The sequence below is a fragment of the Gorilla gorilla genome, chromosome 3 (genome assembly GCF_029281585.2).
Source record: "Gorilla gorilla gorilla isolate KB3781 chromosome 3, NHGRI_mGorGor1-v2.1_pri, whole genome shotgun sequence".
NCBI lineage: Eukaryota > Metazoa > Chordata > Mammalia > Primates > Hominidae > Gorilla > Gorilla gorilla.
In genome coordinates this window covers 46,533,535-46,551,569 of record NC_073227.2, presented here as the reverse complement: position 1 = coordinate 46,551,569, position 18,035 = coordinate 46,533,535, and the positions used below count along the sequence as shown (strand labels likewise).

Below are 18,035 nucleotides of genomic sequence, written 5' to 3'. Positions count from 1 at the left end.
GTTAAGTGCCTTGATAGGGTACCGCACTGTCTCTTATGAAACATGTGACCTTGGATAAATTACTTAATCTCATATTCATTTGTAAAATCAGGCTGATCGTAGTATATTGCCTTATAAGGATAAAATAAAATAATTAAAGCAAGGTGCTTAAAATGGTAAGCTGGAATATTATAACCACTCAATAAGTGACTTTTGTTATTATTATTATTTTTCTTATGCATCTTTGGGCCACTTCCAATTCTGTAGTCTACAATGTCTTCAAGGTACTCTTTCTTGGCAATAACGAATATCCCAGAACCCATCATTCTGTGCAATCATTTTAGAAAACTTCCTTATAATTTATGATCTTACCTGTATATATATTAAGGTCCCTTTGCCATATTTTTGCTCACTCTTGCAACCTCAAGAAGTTTTCCTGCACTTTGTTTAGTCACTTCAATTGTGCCTGAATTAAAATAAAATCTCCATGATGGTTGGGGGAAAAATCAGCTTGTATCTCTCCCACAAAACAGATGGGAAAAATGGTTCAGAACAAGACAGTCTCTAAAGGTACAAATAGTGCCCCTTCTTTTAGGAGAGAGAATGACTTCTTGTTTTGGGCGTATGCCAAAGTCTGGGATAAAATTAAGTTACTCCTTGTTTATTTCCATTTTCCTATATTATCTTCAGCTGTCTGATGACTCGGCCCATTCTTAGTGCAGTCTCCTTTCTCCACCTGGAGGCTATGGCCCAAAAGGAATAATCTCTTTTAGAAACAAACCCAAAACAATGAATTATAAAATCTACTTTATTTATAATTACAAAGTAACACATCAATATATTCTCTTACATGTAATGCTGAAGTCTTCATTGACAACCAGCCCAATCTCAGAGTGCTTATAGTGTGCAATTACAGTCACGTGCACATGTGCACACACACACACACACACACACACATACACACACGCCATAACATTGTTTTGTGTTTGCTTTTGCATAATTTGCATACCTTTTTATTTTTCAGTCTATAGTCTTTGTTTAAAAAATATCTTTCATAGTGATTCACATGTTAGCCATTATCATTCCTAGCTATAACTTAATTAAAACGTACCCCAAGTACTAATAGTTAATATCATTAGTACATCTGTGGAAATCTTTTCTAATTAGATTGCCTAGGTCGGTGGTTCTCAGACTTTGCCACATATCAGACTCACCTGGGAAGCCTTTAAAAATCGTGATGCTGGCCAGGTGTGGTGGCTACGCCTATAATCTCAGCACTTTGGGAGTCTGAGGCAGGTGGATTGCCTGAGCTCAGGAGGTCGAGATCAGCCTGGTCAACATGGTGAAACCCCATCTCCACTAAAAATACAAAATATTAGCTGGGTGTGGTGGTGTGCACCTGCATTTCCAGCTACTCAAGAGGCTGGGGCATGAGAATTGCCTGAACCTGGGAGGCGGAGGTTGCAGTGAGCCGAGATTGCACCACTGCACTCCAGCCTGGGCAACAGGGCAAGACTCTATTAAAAAAAAAAATTATGATGCTGAGGCTTCACCCTGAGCCAATGAAATCAGAATCTTGGGAGGAGGGGGCACATACAGGCATCAGCAGTTTTAAAAAGATGGCCAGGTGATTCCAACATGCAGACAAATTTGAAAACAAGAGGCTTAGGAGGTGTCTGGATCCCATCTCTTCAAACCTGCTTCCTGGAGATTTCTTGTTCAAATCCATGTGTAAAGAGAGGTTTTGAATTTGTCATTCATCCCAGCTCTGCAGGGATGAAACTGCCCAGGCAGATCAGGGGAACCTGCTTTTCATATATGGCCACTGTCAACAAGAAAAGCTGGTAAGTACTACTGTAGCTTTTTATTGTAATCTCTTCTGTGATATTTTGGAAATATTGTAACAGGTTCCTTTGAGCAGTCAATACAACCTTAGGGAACAATTTTGAGCCCTGTGGAGGCTCAAAACATGTATTTTTCTAATTTAAAACTTTATGTTTAAAACTTATTTACCCAAAGAGATTTGTTTTGCAGAACTCTGTGACAAGTCCATAGAACTATCTTGTAGATGCTGTGTTGGTGACAATACCAGGTGCTAAAGTAGCACTGAGGTATGAAATTCCAGGTGCTCAGCTCATGTAGGACATAAAGGGGCAATGCTTTAGGACATACGGGAGGTAAAAGAGTGAAGGGTGAAAGCCAGGGCTTACCTTTAGACAGACTCGTGTTCAAATATTGGCTCCACTGTTTTGCCTATACCTTGGTCAAATTACTTCACCTTTTTAAGGCTGTTTCTCATCTGTAGTATGAAATGAGCACAATATTGCCTATCTCATATGTATGTTCTGTTGATTGTTGACATTTTTATTTAAAGCACCTAACAGTTGTTGGCACCTAGTAGGCATTCAGCAAATGCTATCTGATCTTTCCATATCAAAGATGGAAAATAATCCATTACCCAGCTGTTGGTCGTATACACAGAATTTAAATATTGATTTCCCCTTATTTGCATTCCACAACTTTAAGAGAGGTAAAATATCCACGGGACAGGAAATGGATACTTTTTATGGAGGAACTTAGCAGAGGAGACCAGGTAGAGGTGAAACAGTTATACTACCATCAGTCCTCCTTTTGTCTGGTTCTGATATGTACAAATTTTTATTTGGCACAATTTAGTTAATTAGCACTAGACTTCTATTGCACTTGACCTCAAATCTAAAGGCAAATCTAAAGAAACGCTGGGAAATACTACAGTAGATTTTAATTGTAATCTCTTCTCTGATATTTTGGAAATATTTAACAGGTTCCTTCTAAATGTTGATAAAACCTTAAGGAACAATTGGGATCACAGTTTATATTCCAGTTATCATGACATATTAATTGTGAGCAATTGGATAAATACAACCAATCACAGACATTGCTGCTAGCTCTTCAGTCCACAAATCCCTACACAAATAATAGATGTGCAACATAACCATGACTAATCACGTCACTTCTTTCAATGTCTGCCCTGTGCATCTGTTGTTAAGTTCATATGCAGACTGCAAAGCCTGTAGTTGTGTTGCTTCCTTGTCTCCTGGTGATAAATCCATGTGACATTTTACATAAATAGAAAATCAAAAGAAGGAATTGGCCAATAAAAATAAAAGTGAAGCAAGAAAACAAAAAGGGAGAATGTTAAAAGTGATTTTTTTCTGTAAAAAAATGTTTAATTTTTTAGAGACAGGGTCTCATTCCGTAACCAAGGCTGGAGTACAGTGGTGCAATCATACCTCACTGTGGCCTCAAACTACCAATTCTTCCACCTCAGTCTCTTGAGCAGCTAGGACTATAGGCTTTCACTTTGTGTGTGTGTGGGGAGGGGGGGGGGGCGGGTGTTGGGGAGGGGTGTCTCACTATGTTGCCAAGGCTGGCCTTGAACTCCTGGCCTCAATTGATCCTCCAGCCTCAGCTTCCCAAAAGTGCTGGGATTACAGGCATGGGCCACTGTACCCAGCTCTAGAAGTGATTTCTAATTGAATGTCAATAGAAGAAACACCCGAGTGTGAGAGTTTCCAGCCATGAAGCCAAAGAAACTTAATGAAGGTAAAATTACTGACAAAAATGAGGAAAGTGGTTGTGATTAAAAAGATGAATGAAGATGCCCTAGAGAAAATAATACTGGCAAAAAACTTCACATCAAAGGTATTCTTGGATATATTTTACAACATTGAAAATGCAAAGGAGAAAATGTTGGAAGCTGATCCAAACTTAGAAAGGAGCATGACAATTTGCCAAGATGTAGAAAAAATGCTTGCTCTATATCATAAGTTGTATGATGAGAAGCAAGCATTATTCACACCACTCATGATGCATTTTTTACAAGGAAATAAAATACTTCAATTCTCAATGTTTCTAATGTTTTAAATTACCATCTACTATATAAATATTAGTTTTACTCTTTTTTTCATTTCCCTATATATTTATAATTGACAGTAAGAGAGTTTTTAACATTTTGAAAAAAAACTCTTAATTTTCATTATTTTAGAGACTGGGTTTTGCGTTGTCACCCAGGTTAGAGAGCAGTGGCACGATCATGGCTCACTGCAGCCTCAGACTCCTGGGCTCAAGTGATTCTCCTGCCTCAGCCTCCCAAGCAGCGGACGACAGGCGCGTGCCACCACATCCAGCTAATTTTTAAATTATTTTGTAAAGACAGGGTCTCGCTATATTGCCTAGGCTGGCCTCAAACTCCTGGCTCGAATGATCTTCCTGTCTTGGCCTCCCAAAGGAAAGGCATAGCTACCATGTCCAGTCTGAAAAAAAAAGTTTAAATATCGTAAAAGAAATGTAACTTTTCTCATTGATGAGTAAGACTGCTTAGCGTGGTTTCAGCTTGCACAGTCATTTTGATGATCCTGTGCTGCTGTGCAAATCAAGGACTGCCTATATGAAGGGTGATGTAGGATTTATGAAGATGTATAAAGGAGAACCTGTAGTTGAGTAAGTGAGATTAAAAACAGTCAACAGGAAGCTTGGCTCCTCCCTCTGCCACTTCTGGGGAAAGCAAATATGAACACCTGTGCCCCTCCAAAGCCACATGTGAGAGGAATCTATGGAAAACTATTTCAATTCTTTCTGAAGGTTAATCCTCTCCTAAGAATTTCCTTAAGGTCTGTGCTGTGAATTGTTACATCTGCTTCCACAGAATCATCAGCTTCTAGAGTTGCAGGCAGAATTGGGTTGAAAGTCCACCTATAAAGTATATGCATCATACTTGATATGCAGTAAGTATTCAATCAATTATTGTTATATGATCATGAATCTTTTTGTTCAACTGTAGGGTGACCAACTGTCTCCCAGTTTGCCAGAGCCTGAAATCCATCTCAGGGGTTTCCTGGGCTGAATTTTTTTTTTTTTTTTTTTGAGGCAGAGCCCAAGCTGGAGTGCAGAGGCGAGATCTTGGCTCACTGCAACCTCCACTTCCTGGGTTCAAGTGATTCTCCTGCCTGAGCCTCCCAACTAGCTGGTATTAAAGGCATGTGCCACCACGCCAAGCTAATTATTATATTTTTTTCTATTTTTAGTAGAGACAGGGTTTCACCTTGTTGGCCAGGCTGGTCTCGAACTCCTGACCTCAGGTGATCTGCCTGCCTCAGCCTCCCAAAGTGCTGGGATTACAGGCGTGAGCAACCACGCCCAGCTGACAATTTTCCATTCTAAAACTGAGACAGACCCAGGCCAACCAAGGTGGTTGGTTACCCTGTTTGACTCTAGCTCTGGGCAAGACAAAATATTAACACTATTGCATGAAATTCTCTTGGGATTTAGGAAGTAATTGGAAGAGAGAAAATTCTCCATGAATAGTTTCTGGATTAGAATGTCAAAGGCCACTTTGGGAGGCTGAGGTGAGTGGTTGGGAGTTCAAGACCAGCCTGGCCAAGATGGTGAAATCCAGTCTCTACAAAAAATACAAAAATTATCCAGGCATGGTGGCAGGTGCCTGTAATCCCAGCTACTCGGGAGGCTGAGGTAGAGAATTGCTTGAACCTGGGAGGCAAAGGTTGTAGTGAGCCGAGATCGTGCCACTGCACTCCAGCCTGGGTGACAGAGTGAGACTCCATCTCAAGAAAAAAAAAAAAAAAGAATCTTAGGTTAGAAGAGATTTTGTGTCCCATGCTTCAACCTAGCCCAGGATGGCCTGAAATCCATCTCAGAAAGACTCTGTTTTTAAAGCCTATTAGGGAAGAAAATAAATAATGTGTTCCATTGGTAAGTATTGTGCACCAATCACTCTGCTACGGGCTGAGGGAAATACCAATGAATAAGACTCATTTTCTGTTCTGTAGAAGCTTACATTCTAGAAAGGGAGACCACCAGTTATATGCACCATAAATTATCAAGACAGCTCACACTCTGCAAGGTATTTTAGACAAGTAATCTCATTTAATCCTCATGCTAACCCCAACAAGGTACTATCATTCCATTTTACAGATGACGAAAGTGAGATTCAGAGAGATTGAGTTATATAAAGTTGCAAAGCAAGTAACTGCTATAATTGATCTTAGGACCCAAGTCTGTAGTGGCTGAGAACATGGGCTCTGGAGTCATGCAAATCTGTGTTTGAATCCTGACTCTTCCACTGTCTTGTTATGTGACAAGTGTCCATGAGCTGCTATTTCCTTCTCTGTAAAATGGGACAAATAATAATAGCCACTTTCGAGGGTTATGAAGGATAAATGAGAAATGCATTGAGTAAGTGCTTGATGTGTAGTAAATGCTCAGCAAATACTCCTCATCATTGTCATCACACCAAAACGCATTGTAGTTCCCCTTTAGCAGGTGGCCTTTTCCATTTCTATGCAAATCTTTCAGGGAAAGAGGCATCAGTGAAATAAATTGAGAGCTCTGACTGGGGGAAGACTTCCCAACTGTGATGATGACTAAAGGCTTCATGCAACAATAGAACTTGATCTTCATGAAAGGATAGAATTTCAATAGGTTGAGGTTGGGGCAGAAAAAATATTCCACACAGAGGTGAGGATTTCAGCTGAGGCAAAGAGGAAAGCACAGTGAGTTTGGGGAATGATAACTACTATTGGTTAGAGTGTAGGTTTTTTTTGTAAGGAGGTTGGTGGAGATATGGCTGAAAAGAAGCAAGATCCTCACAACTCAGGTGATGTTTCTAGAAGGCTTTCCTACAACCTTTGCTCCATAGGGGCTGCTCTGGCTGTCTTCTCTATTCTGGGCTCTCACGTCAACTTACTATTTCCTGGGGCTACTCTTCTCAGCCCTGTGAATTGCTCTGTCATCTTCATCCTTCTTTTTTTTTTTTTTTGAGACAGAGTTTCACTCTTGTTACCCAGGCTGGAGTGCAATGGCGCAGTCTCGGCTCACTGTGACCTCCGCCTCCCAGGTTCAAGTGATTCCCCTGCCTCAGCCTCCCAAGTAGCTGGGATTACAGGCATAGGCCACCATGCCCGGCTAATTTTGTATTTTTAGTAGAGACGGGGTTTCTCCATGTTGGTCAGGCTGGTCTCGAACTCCCGACCTCAGGTGATCCACCCGCCTCTGACTCCCAAGTGCTGGGATTACAGGCATGAGCCACCAAGCCTTGCCATCTTCATCCTTCTTTATGCCATGTGCTGTACATGGTGTTACACAGTTGTGTGTTCTAACCCTTCCAGGGTGTTCTCAGATAAGTTCCCAAAGTCTTACTGGATGGGCTGGATTGGAGGTGGGGCGGGAGCTGAAAGAGGGTCATGACAGATTAGAATGTCTGAAAGATGTAAAAGACAGTCCTTTTTTTTTTTTTTTGCTGATATAGGTTTCAGGTTTCTTGGCTTTTTCTAGAGGACTAAATGAAATCACAATAAAACAACCTGTAGCATGTAGGGGAGCCATGCATTTCTCAGGAAGTCTGTCTCTGAAAAGACAGTCTGGAGAGGTCAGATAAAATTTAGAAGAACATGTTTTTTACATTCATAGAAACAGAGGATACAAGGGAGAAAATATCTGGAAAAATATCAGATATCTGCATAAATAGATGCAGTGTTTATGATCTAGAGAACAACAACGGTGTTTTCCAGGAACTTAGCAGAAAGAAGATGCTGTGCATGGAGGATGTTATGGGTTGAACTGTGTCTCCCCAAAATTCAAATGCTGAAGCCCTAGCTTCCAGTACCTTGGAATTTGGAGATGGAACCTTTAAAGAAGTAATTGAGTGGCCGGGCGCGGTGGTTCATGCCTGTAATCCCAGCACTTTGGGAGGCTGAGGTGAGCAGATCACAAGGTCAGGAGATCGAGACCATCCTGGCCAACATGGTGAAATCTCATCTCTACTAAACATACAAAAATTAGCTGGGTGTGGTGGCATGTGCCTGTAATCCCAGCTATTTGGGAGGCTGAGGCAGGAGAATCACTTGAACCCAGAAGGTGGAGGTTGCAGTGAGCTGAGATCACGCTACTGCACTCCAGCCTGGCGACAGAACTAGACTCCATCTAAAAAGAAAAGAAAAGAAGTAATTAAGTGAAAATTAGATCATTAGGGTAGTGTCCTTATAAGAAGAGGAAATTTGGGCACAGACACAGACATGTCTTCCTTCCACGCAGAAGGAAGACCATGTGAGGACACAGGGAGAAGACAGCTATCTGCAAGCCAAAGAGAGGGGGGTCAGAAGAAATCAGCCCTCTTGACATCTTAATCTTGGACTTCCAGCCTCCAGAATTGTGAGAAGGATAAATTTCTATGGTTTGAGCCACCCAGTCTGTGGTACTTAGTTACGAGGCAACCTTAGCAAACGAACACACAGGATAAGAGAATATGGTTGGCTCAGCTTCTGGCAGCATTTGGTGTATTTTCTTTGCCCTTGCATTTTCATTTGTCTGTCATGAGCTCCAAATGAGCTGCATACTTCATAGATTGAACTATTTAATTTTTAGGATTCTGTCAATGTTAAAAAATGGAGAAAGTGGATTTCCTTCCACAAAGTGGATCCCTGTGATCTGTGTAATCCATGTGTAGCTCCACTGTGGCAGCCTTGAAGCCCACAGGGCTCAGCCTCCCATTTTCTCCTCCAGCCAAAGGAACCTTCTAGACTTTCCTGAGGCTTGTAAGAGGGAGATGGCACAGGGTGGCTCCATCATGTACCAGACAGTGAGCAACTTAACCAATAACCCTTTAAGATTTCTGTTCCCTTTGAGTCTCCTTACCTTGGTCTTCCTTTCAACCTTTTCCTCCACAGTCAAGGAGAATCTGGGAGCCTTCCCGGTTGCTGGTGAAGCCTAAATTTTTCTTCTTGCTATTTTGCTATAAACACTCCCCTAGGCCTGATTTTCAAAACTGTATTTACCCAGCTTATGACTCTCTACAAGTTCCTCAAGTCTGACACAGAGGGTCTTTGACCCCTCTGTTGATGTGTGGTCAGGAGCTTGCCACATGGATCCCAGCATCTCCCCACACCTCCATATGCCTGTGTGAGGGCTGGCTGGCATTCGACCACAGAGAGGCTTTGTGACTTTGAGGCCTGGTATAATTCCTAAGACCAAAACATTGCAAACATTCCACTGATTTGTTGCTTCTTCACCCCTGGGGCTGGCCCACTCTGCAGCATTTCTGCTGCTTAGTCTACTCACAACACAAGGCTGCCTAAGTAGTCTTCACCTTGGTAGTACTCACCCCTTCCCTAAGTGTCTACAGCTTCGGGCAGTGCTGGCTGCACTGTAAGCCCCACAGAAGGACTCCAGGCTCCAGGTCAACCTGCAGCAGCAGATGAGGCTGGAGCCAGGGAGTGAAATTCATCCAGGCATCTCTGCAGTGGTCCTGTTTCCCCTTCCAGGAAATAATCCAGTTTCTCAAGAGCTTAAGTGTCTCCATCAAAACTAGCTCAAACACCATCCTCCTGTGGTTTTATGAGGGAGTTTCTTGGAGAAACCGCTCCTAACCTTATATCCATGAGCACTTCTCATCCAGTTGCAGATGACCTTCAGAAGATGGTCCCACAAAAGCCAGGGCCATCTCACAGCTCGCCTCTGCCAGGGTGGTAGATTTGAGGACCTCCATGGTGGTGCCAGGTTGGCCTCCTCCCTCTCTGGCAGTCATGATGAAGGCATTCACCTGTCTTGTGTCTGAGCTGAAAGTGGCTCCTCTGCCTTAAACATCCTGGGTGGGACTCAGAACCATAGCCCAATATGGTTGACTTCTCACAGGAAGCCTCTAGTTTCACCCCACAACAACCACAAAATAGGAGTCAATACCTCCAAAACAAAATCCACCTCGTAAAGTGCATCGAGTAATGTAGACATTTAATGAGGAGAAGGAGAAAAGGGCTTACATTGCACTCTCTATTCAACACTTTGGTTTTCCACACCTCCTACCAATTAAATTTCTTCTTCAGCCATCACCTGCTTGGTCTTCCTTCCTCCAGCGTTCCTTCTCCTCTCCGAACCCTTTCTCAGAACGTGTGTGGTCTGCAGATGTTTAATGTAGTTAGTATTTCACGCATGTTAATAAGGTCAAATTGGTTGGTAGTGCTGTTCAAATCTTCTATAGCCTTTCTGATTTTTCATTGTCTACCAGTTTTATCTAGAAGTGGTAAAATCTCCAACTATGACTGTGATTAATCAATTTCTGCCTTTACGGATGAATGGGACTCATCAATGTTTTCTCCACGTATTTTGATGCTTTGTGATTAGGTTGCATACATGTTTAAGATGTTAGACCTTCTTGGTTAATGAATTATTTGATTATTACGAATTGTCTCTCTTCGTCTCTGGTATTACTCTTTGCCTTGGAGTCTATCTTGATATGAATATAGCAAGCCAGCTTTCTTATAACTATCATTTGCATGTGCTCTTTTACTTTATATGTGACAAGTCTGAGTCTTTATACTTGAAATATTTATCTTGTAAACAGTATACAGGTGGGCTCTGCTGTGTTATCCAGATTGACTATTTCTGCCTTTTACTTGAATTGTTTAATCTATTTACATTTAACCTAATTATTGATAGTTTGGGTTTCAGTCTGTCATCCTAGTATTTATCTCCTTTGTTCTTTGTTGTCTTTATTTCCTGCCTTCTTTTGAGTGAACCAACTATTTTTTAACTGGTCGTTTCCTTTCCTTTATTATATTTTTGTTTTAGTCATATCTTTGTGCTATTTTTTTGGTGGTTGCTCTAGGATTTAGACATCCATCTTTAAGTTGTTATGGTCTACATTCAAATATTCTGTTACTTCTCAAACAATGCACGGATTTAGCACCTCTCCTATGAGGGGCACCACCTTCTGTCATGCTGATCGTGTGTGTGTGTGTGTGTGTGTGTGTGTGTGTGTGTGTGTGTGTGTGTGTGTGTTTTGGGGTGAGGTCAATCTCATGTGTAGTTGTTCTGGGTCTGGGCTCGTTTGTAACTTCAGTTAGATATAAGTCACCACTGGCCTCCAATATCATTAAGACAATATGAGGACTTCCCCTTCAGCAGATCTCTAAGTGCCAATGAGACTCCAGGGATCCCTTTATGCTCTGTAGTTAACTGGTCAGCTTTCTAAACTGCAAGTGACCTCTTTCTGCTTTATAACCTGACTGCCAGCTTTTGGGGCTGCTGGGGAATTCTCTTTGCTGGTCAGTCTTACCCCTGGATGTTCATGCCTTCAAACACCTCTCTCTCTCAGACCTTTTGTCTTGTCCCAGCCCCTGAGGGTTGCTGTGGTGCACTTGGGAGAGTATAGCAGTGCTCCGAAAAGATTTCTTTGGTCCTGTCTCAGCCTGCTGCAGACAGGATGGTAAAGGCTTAGAGACTGGTGAAGGCTCAGAGGGCTTTGGAGAGGTCTATTTCAGTTCACCTGCCCTGCTTCTCCACAGGAACAATCTCTCTCAGCTCTCCTACCCTGTCCCCAGATGTCGATGTGCTAACCCCATGCACTTGATGTGGAAGGAGCTGGCAGGTAGGTGCAGCTCTGCTGAAAGGCTGAGATCCTGGGGATGCTGCTGTCTTGATAGTCCATATGCAGCTGTTCAAGTTTTGTTGACAATTCAGCTAACTTCTCATTCCTGCCTATGGCACATTCTTCCTCCTCCCACCAATCCCACGATGGTCTGAATGCCTATAACCCCTCAGAATTCATATATTGAATCCTAACTCCCAAGGCAATGTATTAAGAGGTAGGTTTTTGGGAGGTGATTAAGTAATGAATGCAGAGCTCTACTAATGGCATTAGCGCCCTTATAAAAGAGACTGGAAGGAGCATGTTAGCCTCTTCTTGCCCTTCCATCATGTAAGGAACAGATGGTGCCCTCACCAGACACCGTATCTGCTGGCGTCTTGATCTTGGACTTTCCAGCCTTCAGAACTGTAAACAAAAAAATTCTGTTGTTCACAAATCACCCAGTCTAAGATATTTTGTCACGGCAGCCCAAACAGACTAAGACAGATCTCCTGGGATGTAAGCAAATTATGAAAAACTTAGTGCTTTCTGGAATTTAGTTCAGTTAGTTTTCTTTGCATTCTCAGCTCTAGGGTGGGCCTAGTAAATGATCGTCTTGTAGTTTTCCTGGCTTTTTCTCATTGTTAGTATAAGAGTAACCATATCTTGTCACTTACTACATTCTAACAGGAAGTGAAACTCCCTAAAGTAATTTTTTATCTTTTATATGTGACCAAGTTTTCCTTTCTGATAATTTCTAACATCTTTTTTTCTATCCACAGAACTCTGAAATTTCACAATGATATGTATGTTGGTAGGGGTTTTTTGTTGTTGTTGTTATTTATTGTGTTAGGCACTGAGTAGCCTCTTTAAATATATCAGTTCTGCAAAATATTCTTGTAGTATTGCCTTAATAATTTTCTTCCCTCCCTTTTTGCTGTTCTTTTTTTGCTAGAACTCATATTACTTGGGTGTTGAACCTCCTTTCTTGATCCTCTGGGTCTCTTAGCTTTTCTCTCTTCCGCCTATATCTTTTTATTCTACTTTCTTGGAAGATTTTTTCAACGTCATTTTCCAATCACTTACATTTTAAATGTTCATATGTATGTATATAATTTCTAAGAGTTCTTTTTGGCTGTTCTCCATTTTTCTTCCTTCCTTTGAAAACATAAACCTATTTTTGCTTAATGGAAAGAAATTCTCTTTGAGAATATAACTTGGAGTCATTTTCAAGTTTTCTTTTGTCCCTTCTACCTACATTGTCTGTTTCTTCTGAGTTCCTTTTCCGTTTCTTTGTTTCCTTGGTTTTTGGGCTCTATCTTTCATGCTTGCTTCTCAAATGTCTGATGATCCTTGGTTGTCCTTTTAGAGTTAAAAGTGAGGCACTAAAAAACTAAACGAGCTCTGTGTATCTATCTGCACAGGATTTATTGATTTGTGGGAGGGACCAAAAGGTGGCTAGATGGGACCCTGAGTGCCAGTATTTCTACATTTATTTTTTTAAATGGTAAGTTCTATAAAGTGGGGGAAAGCAGTTGTGGGTCTCATTGTTCAGAATGCACTTGGTACCCTTTTGACTTCAACAAGATGCTCTTGCTTCCCTTCTTCTGTCCTCCACGGAACCCTCTGGTTTGGCTACTCTGGAGAATAAGCCCAGTGGGGGAGCTTCCTGACTCTTTAGGGTGAAGGTAGGCATCTGAGGATCTGACTACTGTTCATTACAATTTGAACCAATCCTAATATTCAGTCCTACCCTCACTACATAATTGCCAAGGGGGGCTTCCAGTTTCGGAGCCTTTCCAGGGTGCTGACATCTGAGTTGGCTTGCTTTTTTGACACCTTCTCCTTGCCCTAAGATCCCACTTTCTTTAACTTTTCACTTTCATTTTCTTCATCATTTTTTATTGGATGTCTAGAAAAATAAATTTATCAGTGGATGATAGAAAGAAAGGAGAAAGGGGGGCTTTGAAAGATTTACAAGGGAATTGACATTTTGACTGGTCTTGAAGAACCCCTTGGATTTTGATTATTGAAAGATTGGCTGGAATATTAGAATGTAGAGGGAAATTCTAGGTCAAAGAAACAGCATGAGCAGATAGGAATCAAAGTGATTTAGGTTAAATGGTTTCTTCACTCTAAGTCAGTTATCAATTTCACCATCACTTTCCATATGCAAAAATTTGTGCATCTCTGGCTCACTGGTGTCTCTTCTCCTATACTTTGGTCTTTTTCAAATTTTGATCCTTTTTAATACCTTTCAGTTTAGTGGGCCTTGGAGAAGGAGCAGTAGCAAATGCATTTGTTTAACCCAGAGATTCTCAACTGTGGTACTGTTGACATTTTGGGATGATGGTTCTTTGTTGGGGGATCAAGGGGTGCTGTTCTGTGCATTGTAGGATGTTTAGCAGCATCTGGAACTCTACTCACTAGCTGCCAGTAGCTCCCACCCCAGTTGTAATAGCCAGACAGGTCCCTGGACATTGCTGAATGTCCTTTGGAGGGGGACATCATCCAGTATTATTGGATTAAAAACAGATTCATCAGTAAATGATGGGGAGAGAGGAGAAAAAAGGGGCTCTGACAGATTTATTAAGGAAATGACATTTTGACTTGGTCCTGAAGAATCAGTTGGATTTTGACTAGTGGAAGATTGGCTGTAGTGTTTGAAGGAAATTCTTGGTGAAAGAAATCACATAAGCAAATGAAAGCAAAGGGATTTGGGTTAAATGGTTTTCTATAATCCCAGTGTAGGTACGTGTGATGGGGGTAAAGGCTACAAAGGTAAGAGGCGGGTTACGAAGGCCTTGAATGGAAACATATGGAACCTGGGTATTATACTGCAGTGATACGATCACATTTTTTACTTTGAGCAATAACTCTAACTTTAGGAAGTAGAACCTAGGCCAGGTGTGGTGGCTCAGGCCTGTAATCCAAGCACTTTGGGAGGCTGAGGTAGGCAGATAACTTGAGGCCAGGAGTTCGAGACCAGCCTGGCCAACATGGTGAAATGCCATCTCTACTAAAAATACAAAAAATTAGCTGGGTGTGGTGATGCACACTTGTAATCCCAGCTACTCGGGAGGCTGAGGCAGGAGAATTGCTTGAACCTGGAGCTGGAGGTTGCAGTGAGCAGAGATTGTGCCACTGCCCTTTAGCCTGGGTAACAGGTGACAGAGTGAGACTCTGTCTAAAAAAAAAAAATAAACAAGTAGGACCTGAGGACCTGAGTGCTGGCAGATCGTTGAGGTATCCATTGCGGTGGTGAGGGATGATGAGGCCTCACTGGGGCAATGGGAGTTGGAGATAGAAGCTTCAAGTGTCTTCATTTCTGTCATAATTAGTTAAAGGAACTGAAGAAGATCCAGTAGATAAATAATGGGTTAATAAAGCTTTCTGACATACATATTTGCACATTTAAAGAAAAACTGTGTCTTAATTCAAGGAAAGTACCTCATCAGCGGGATTTTCAGGAGGTGGATACCCTTATAACTACACCCATGAAACAACCGCCTACTTTATTGGTGTATTGTCAGCCTAGGATCCAGTTATAGCAATTGCCTATGAAAAATGGCATTGATGCTTGAGGTTAAAAAGGGAACTAATACTTCCTAATGAAGACCGTTTAAATTTGCATTAGATGGTGAGGTGGTCTAAGAAGAGCTGAAATGCTTTCGGAGGGAACATCTCTGCTTGCTACCCTTGACACCTCGGTTCCTAATCTTAGTAAGAGAAACGGAACTACCCTTTCGTCTCGGGTCTGCTTGGAAGATCAAGCCAATTTGGTTTGCTGACAGCTACTGCTGTTTCTTAAGGAAAAAAAAAAAGTAATTGTAGAAACTGTCTTTGAATAATTTTGTTTTACAAGTAACAAATTCATTGAAAGCAAAGAAGAAGATGAGAGAGAGAAAGAAAGAAAGAAACTGTTCAGAGATATTGAAATTTGGGGGATTAAAGAGGAGGTATTTATAGATGGAGGCTTCCTAGAAGTAAAATAGCAAATAAAAAACTGAAACTGTGGTTGTCCCCCCAGGGGACAGGTGAGGTGCCCCCACCATAACGGGGGCAATTTCCCCCTCCCTACTTTCAATTTCTCCTTACTACCCTATCCTCTTAGTGAAATGATGGGGAAGTTTTGGTGTGACCTGAATACTTCCTAATTTGAGTAACATAAGAAAAAAGTACAGAAAGGAAATATGGTTTTAAGAGCAAAGGGAAACTGACTAAATGTGAAATCTTTAGTGACTATATTAACTTGGGAGTGTCCATTTTGAAATTCATTGTGCTAAAAGTTCTTGAAGACCCAGGCATCGAGATCCTCACATCTAGCAATGGAATGAATCAGGCATGATTTGTGTGTCTCCATGTGACATCTTCAGCTTGGGTTTTATTTGGCTGGCTTCCCCCTGGAAGATGTGTCACATAATTGACAACTGCAGGGATAGAAAGTTTTTCTGTCGGCTGCGCATGGTGGCTCACGCCTGTAATCCTAGCACTTTGGGAGGCCAAGATGGGCGGATGACCTGAGGTCGGGAGTTTGAGACCAGCCTGACCAATATGGAGAAACCCCGTCTCTACTAAAAATAAAGTTAAAAATAAATTAGCTGGGCATGGTGGCACATGCCTGTAATCCCAGCTACTAGGGAAGCTGAGGCAGGAGAATCTCTTGAACCCGGGAGGCAGAGGTTGCGGTAAGCCGAGATCGTGCCATTGCACTCCAGCCTGGGTAACAAGAGTTGGACTCCATCTCAAAAAAAAAAAAAAAAAAAAAAAGTTTTTCCGTCGATATCAAACAGTGATATCATGTTTGGAGATTCTGGAGGTACAAAAAATAATGCTAACAGTGACTTGCTGCTTGAAAGGATAAAATTTTATTAGCTATTGGAATATATGTGTTAATTTCATATTATTTTCTCTGAAGTAAACAGGATGTGACCATACACATTTTCTTTTTATTGAGATGAGGGCTCACTTTGTTGCCTAGGCTGGAGTGCAGTGGTGTGATCATGGCTCACTGCAGCCCGGAACTCCTGGGCTCAAGCAATTCTCCTACCTCAGCCTCCAGAGTAGCTGGGACCACAGGCACATGCCACTATGCCTGGCTAATTTTTTTTTTTTTTTTTTTTTTTTTTTTTTTAGGGACGAGGTCTTACTATATTGCCCAGACCGGACACATTTTAACAAACGATTCTCAATCCAAGCTTGTTCTCTTTCCATACAAAATACCCAGCAAAATTCTAATAAAAGAGGTAGTTTTCTACTAGTTTTCTGTCCTAGTTTCAAAGTTCATCTTTGCTTTCAACTCAGCGAAAGCTTTTATTTTAGTGCGCTATGCCATGTTAATGGTACAATGCTCTGCTCGTTGCAGTTGGGTGGAGGTATGATAGTGTACATCCGTAAACTGCCCAATGTGAGTTGGTTTTTGGTATTATAAGGGATTACGCCCATTGACCTGTCTGTTTGCAATCATAGTTTGCCTATTGAAAAGTGTGCTGTTTTCTAAAAGCCACTAAGAAAAAAGTAAACCTTATATGAATTCGACTCAGGAAGAATAGAACAAATGTTGGCAAACTTTATCATGATCAACAATTGCTCTTTTAATGTTCTCTCGGTTGCTCTGAAGGAGAGTCATTAGTTAAATAAATAAGCTAAAGGATGAAAACCCTAATATCTACATAGACTCAATCTATGATTTGCTAATCATTGCTACACTTTAGCTGAGTCAAGGACAGTGGTTTTGATAGATACCTCAAGGGAAGTAGTGTTGCCAGATGGCCAATGTCTTCCTTTATTCTTTAAAATTCTCTAAATTTTTTTTCTTTAAAATTCTCTAAATGTTAATCATTCACTAAAATCAGTAAGCCTCTTGAACTGTGTTCTTGTTTTTGTGATAGAGTAGGGTGCCTGATGGGGAGAAGGTCTTAACTTTTTGCAACCTGAAAAGCTGCCCTGTGGAGGATTGAGAAGTACTTTCTGCCTTTCTGATGAGCCTGTGATCTATTTTTGGTACAGACTGGTTGGGGAGGGGCTACTTTGTGAGACTACTTGGCAGGCCCAGATACCAACAATAATGGATGACTAGCGTTTAGGTGGTGCTCACCATGTGCCAGGCACCCTTCTAAGTGCCTTACCAATGTGAATTCATAGATTCCTCAAATGGCCCTATGATGCGGTATTCCTATCTTGTTGATGAGAAGACTGAGACACAGGAATATGAAATACACTTTCAAACCTAAGTTGTCTGATGCCAAAGTCCATGTTCCCAACATTGTTATTCCCTTTTAAATGATTTATACCAGGGTAGACAGGGATGTGCCACTCAAAGGGACAAACATCAACCAGGACAGGCCTGTGGAATATGGAATTCCAGGGTCTCACAGAAAGAAGTGGTCAAGGGTAAGACACAGGGAAGAGAATCTGGCACCTCCAATGTTTAAGCAACGTGATGATTCAGACTATTTGGGAATCATTAAAGAATGGGGAGGTTAAGGGTATCTGAACTGTGTATGTTTTTGTAGTCTACAATCTGAACTAGGCTACTTATTTTTGGATGCAATTACAGGGGGTGATGGTGATCAATGTAGGAAAAGGGTACAATTTATTATTTAGTTTATTTACTTATTCAATACATATCTATGGAGTGTTTACTGTTCCATCTGCA

At 41.4% G+C, this 18,035-nt stretch overlaps 1 long non-coding RNA gene across 1 annotated transcript; it reads right to left on the bottom strand.

Moving 5' to 3' along the window:
- Nucleotides 1-1,318: 1,318 nt before the first annotated feature.
- Nucleotides 1,319-9,583, bottom strand: LOC115934294 (uncharacterized). The gene is made up of 3 exons (XR_004070112.2): nt 9,403-9,583; nt 2,190-2,278; nt 1,319-1,804 (listed from the first exon to the last, which is right to left on the bottom strand). It is a non-coding gene; the product is annotated as an uncharacterized lncRNA (long non-coding RNA).
- Between the last annotated feature and the right edge of the window lie 8,452 nt (nt 9,584-18,035).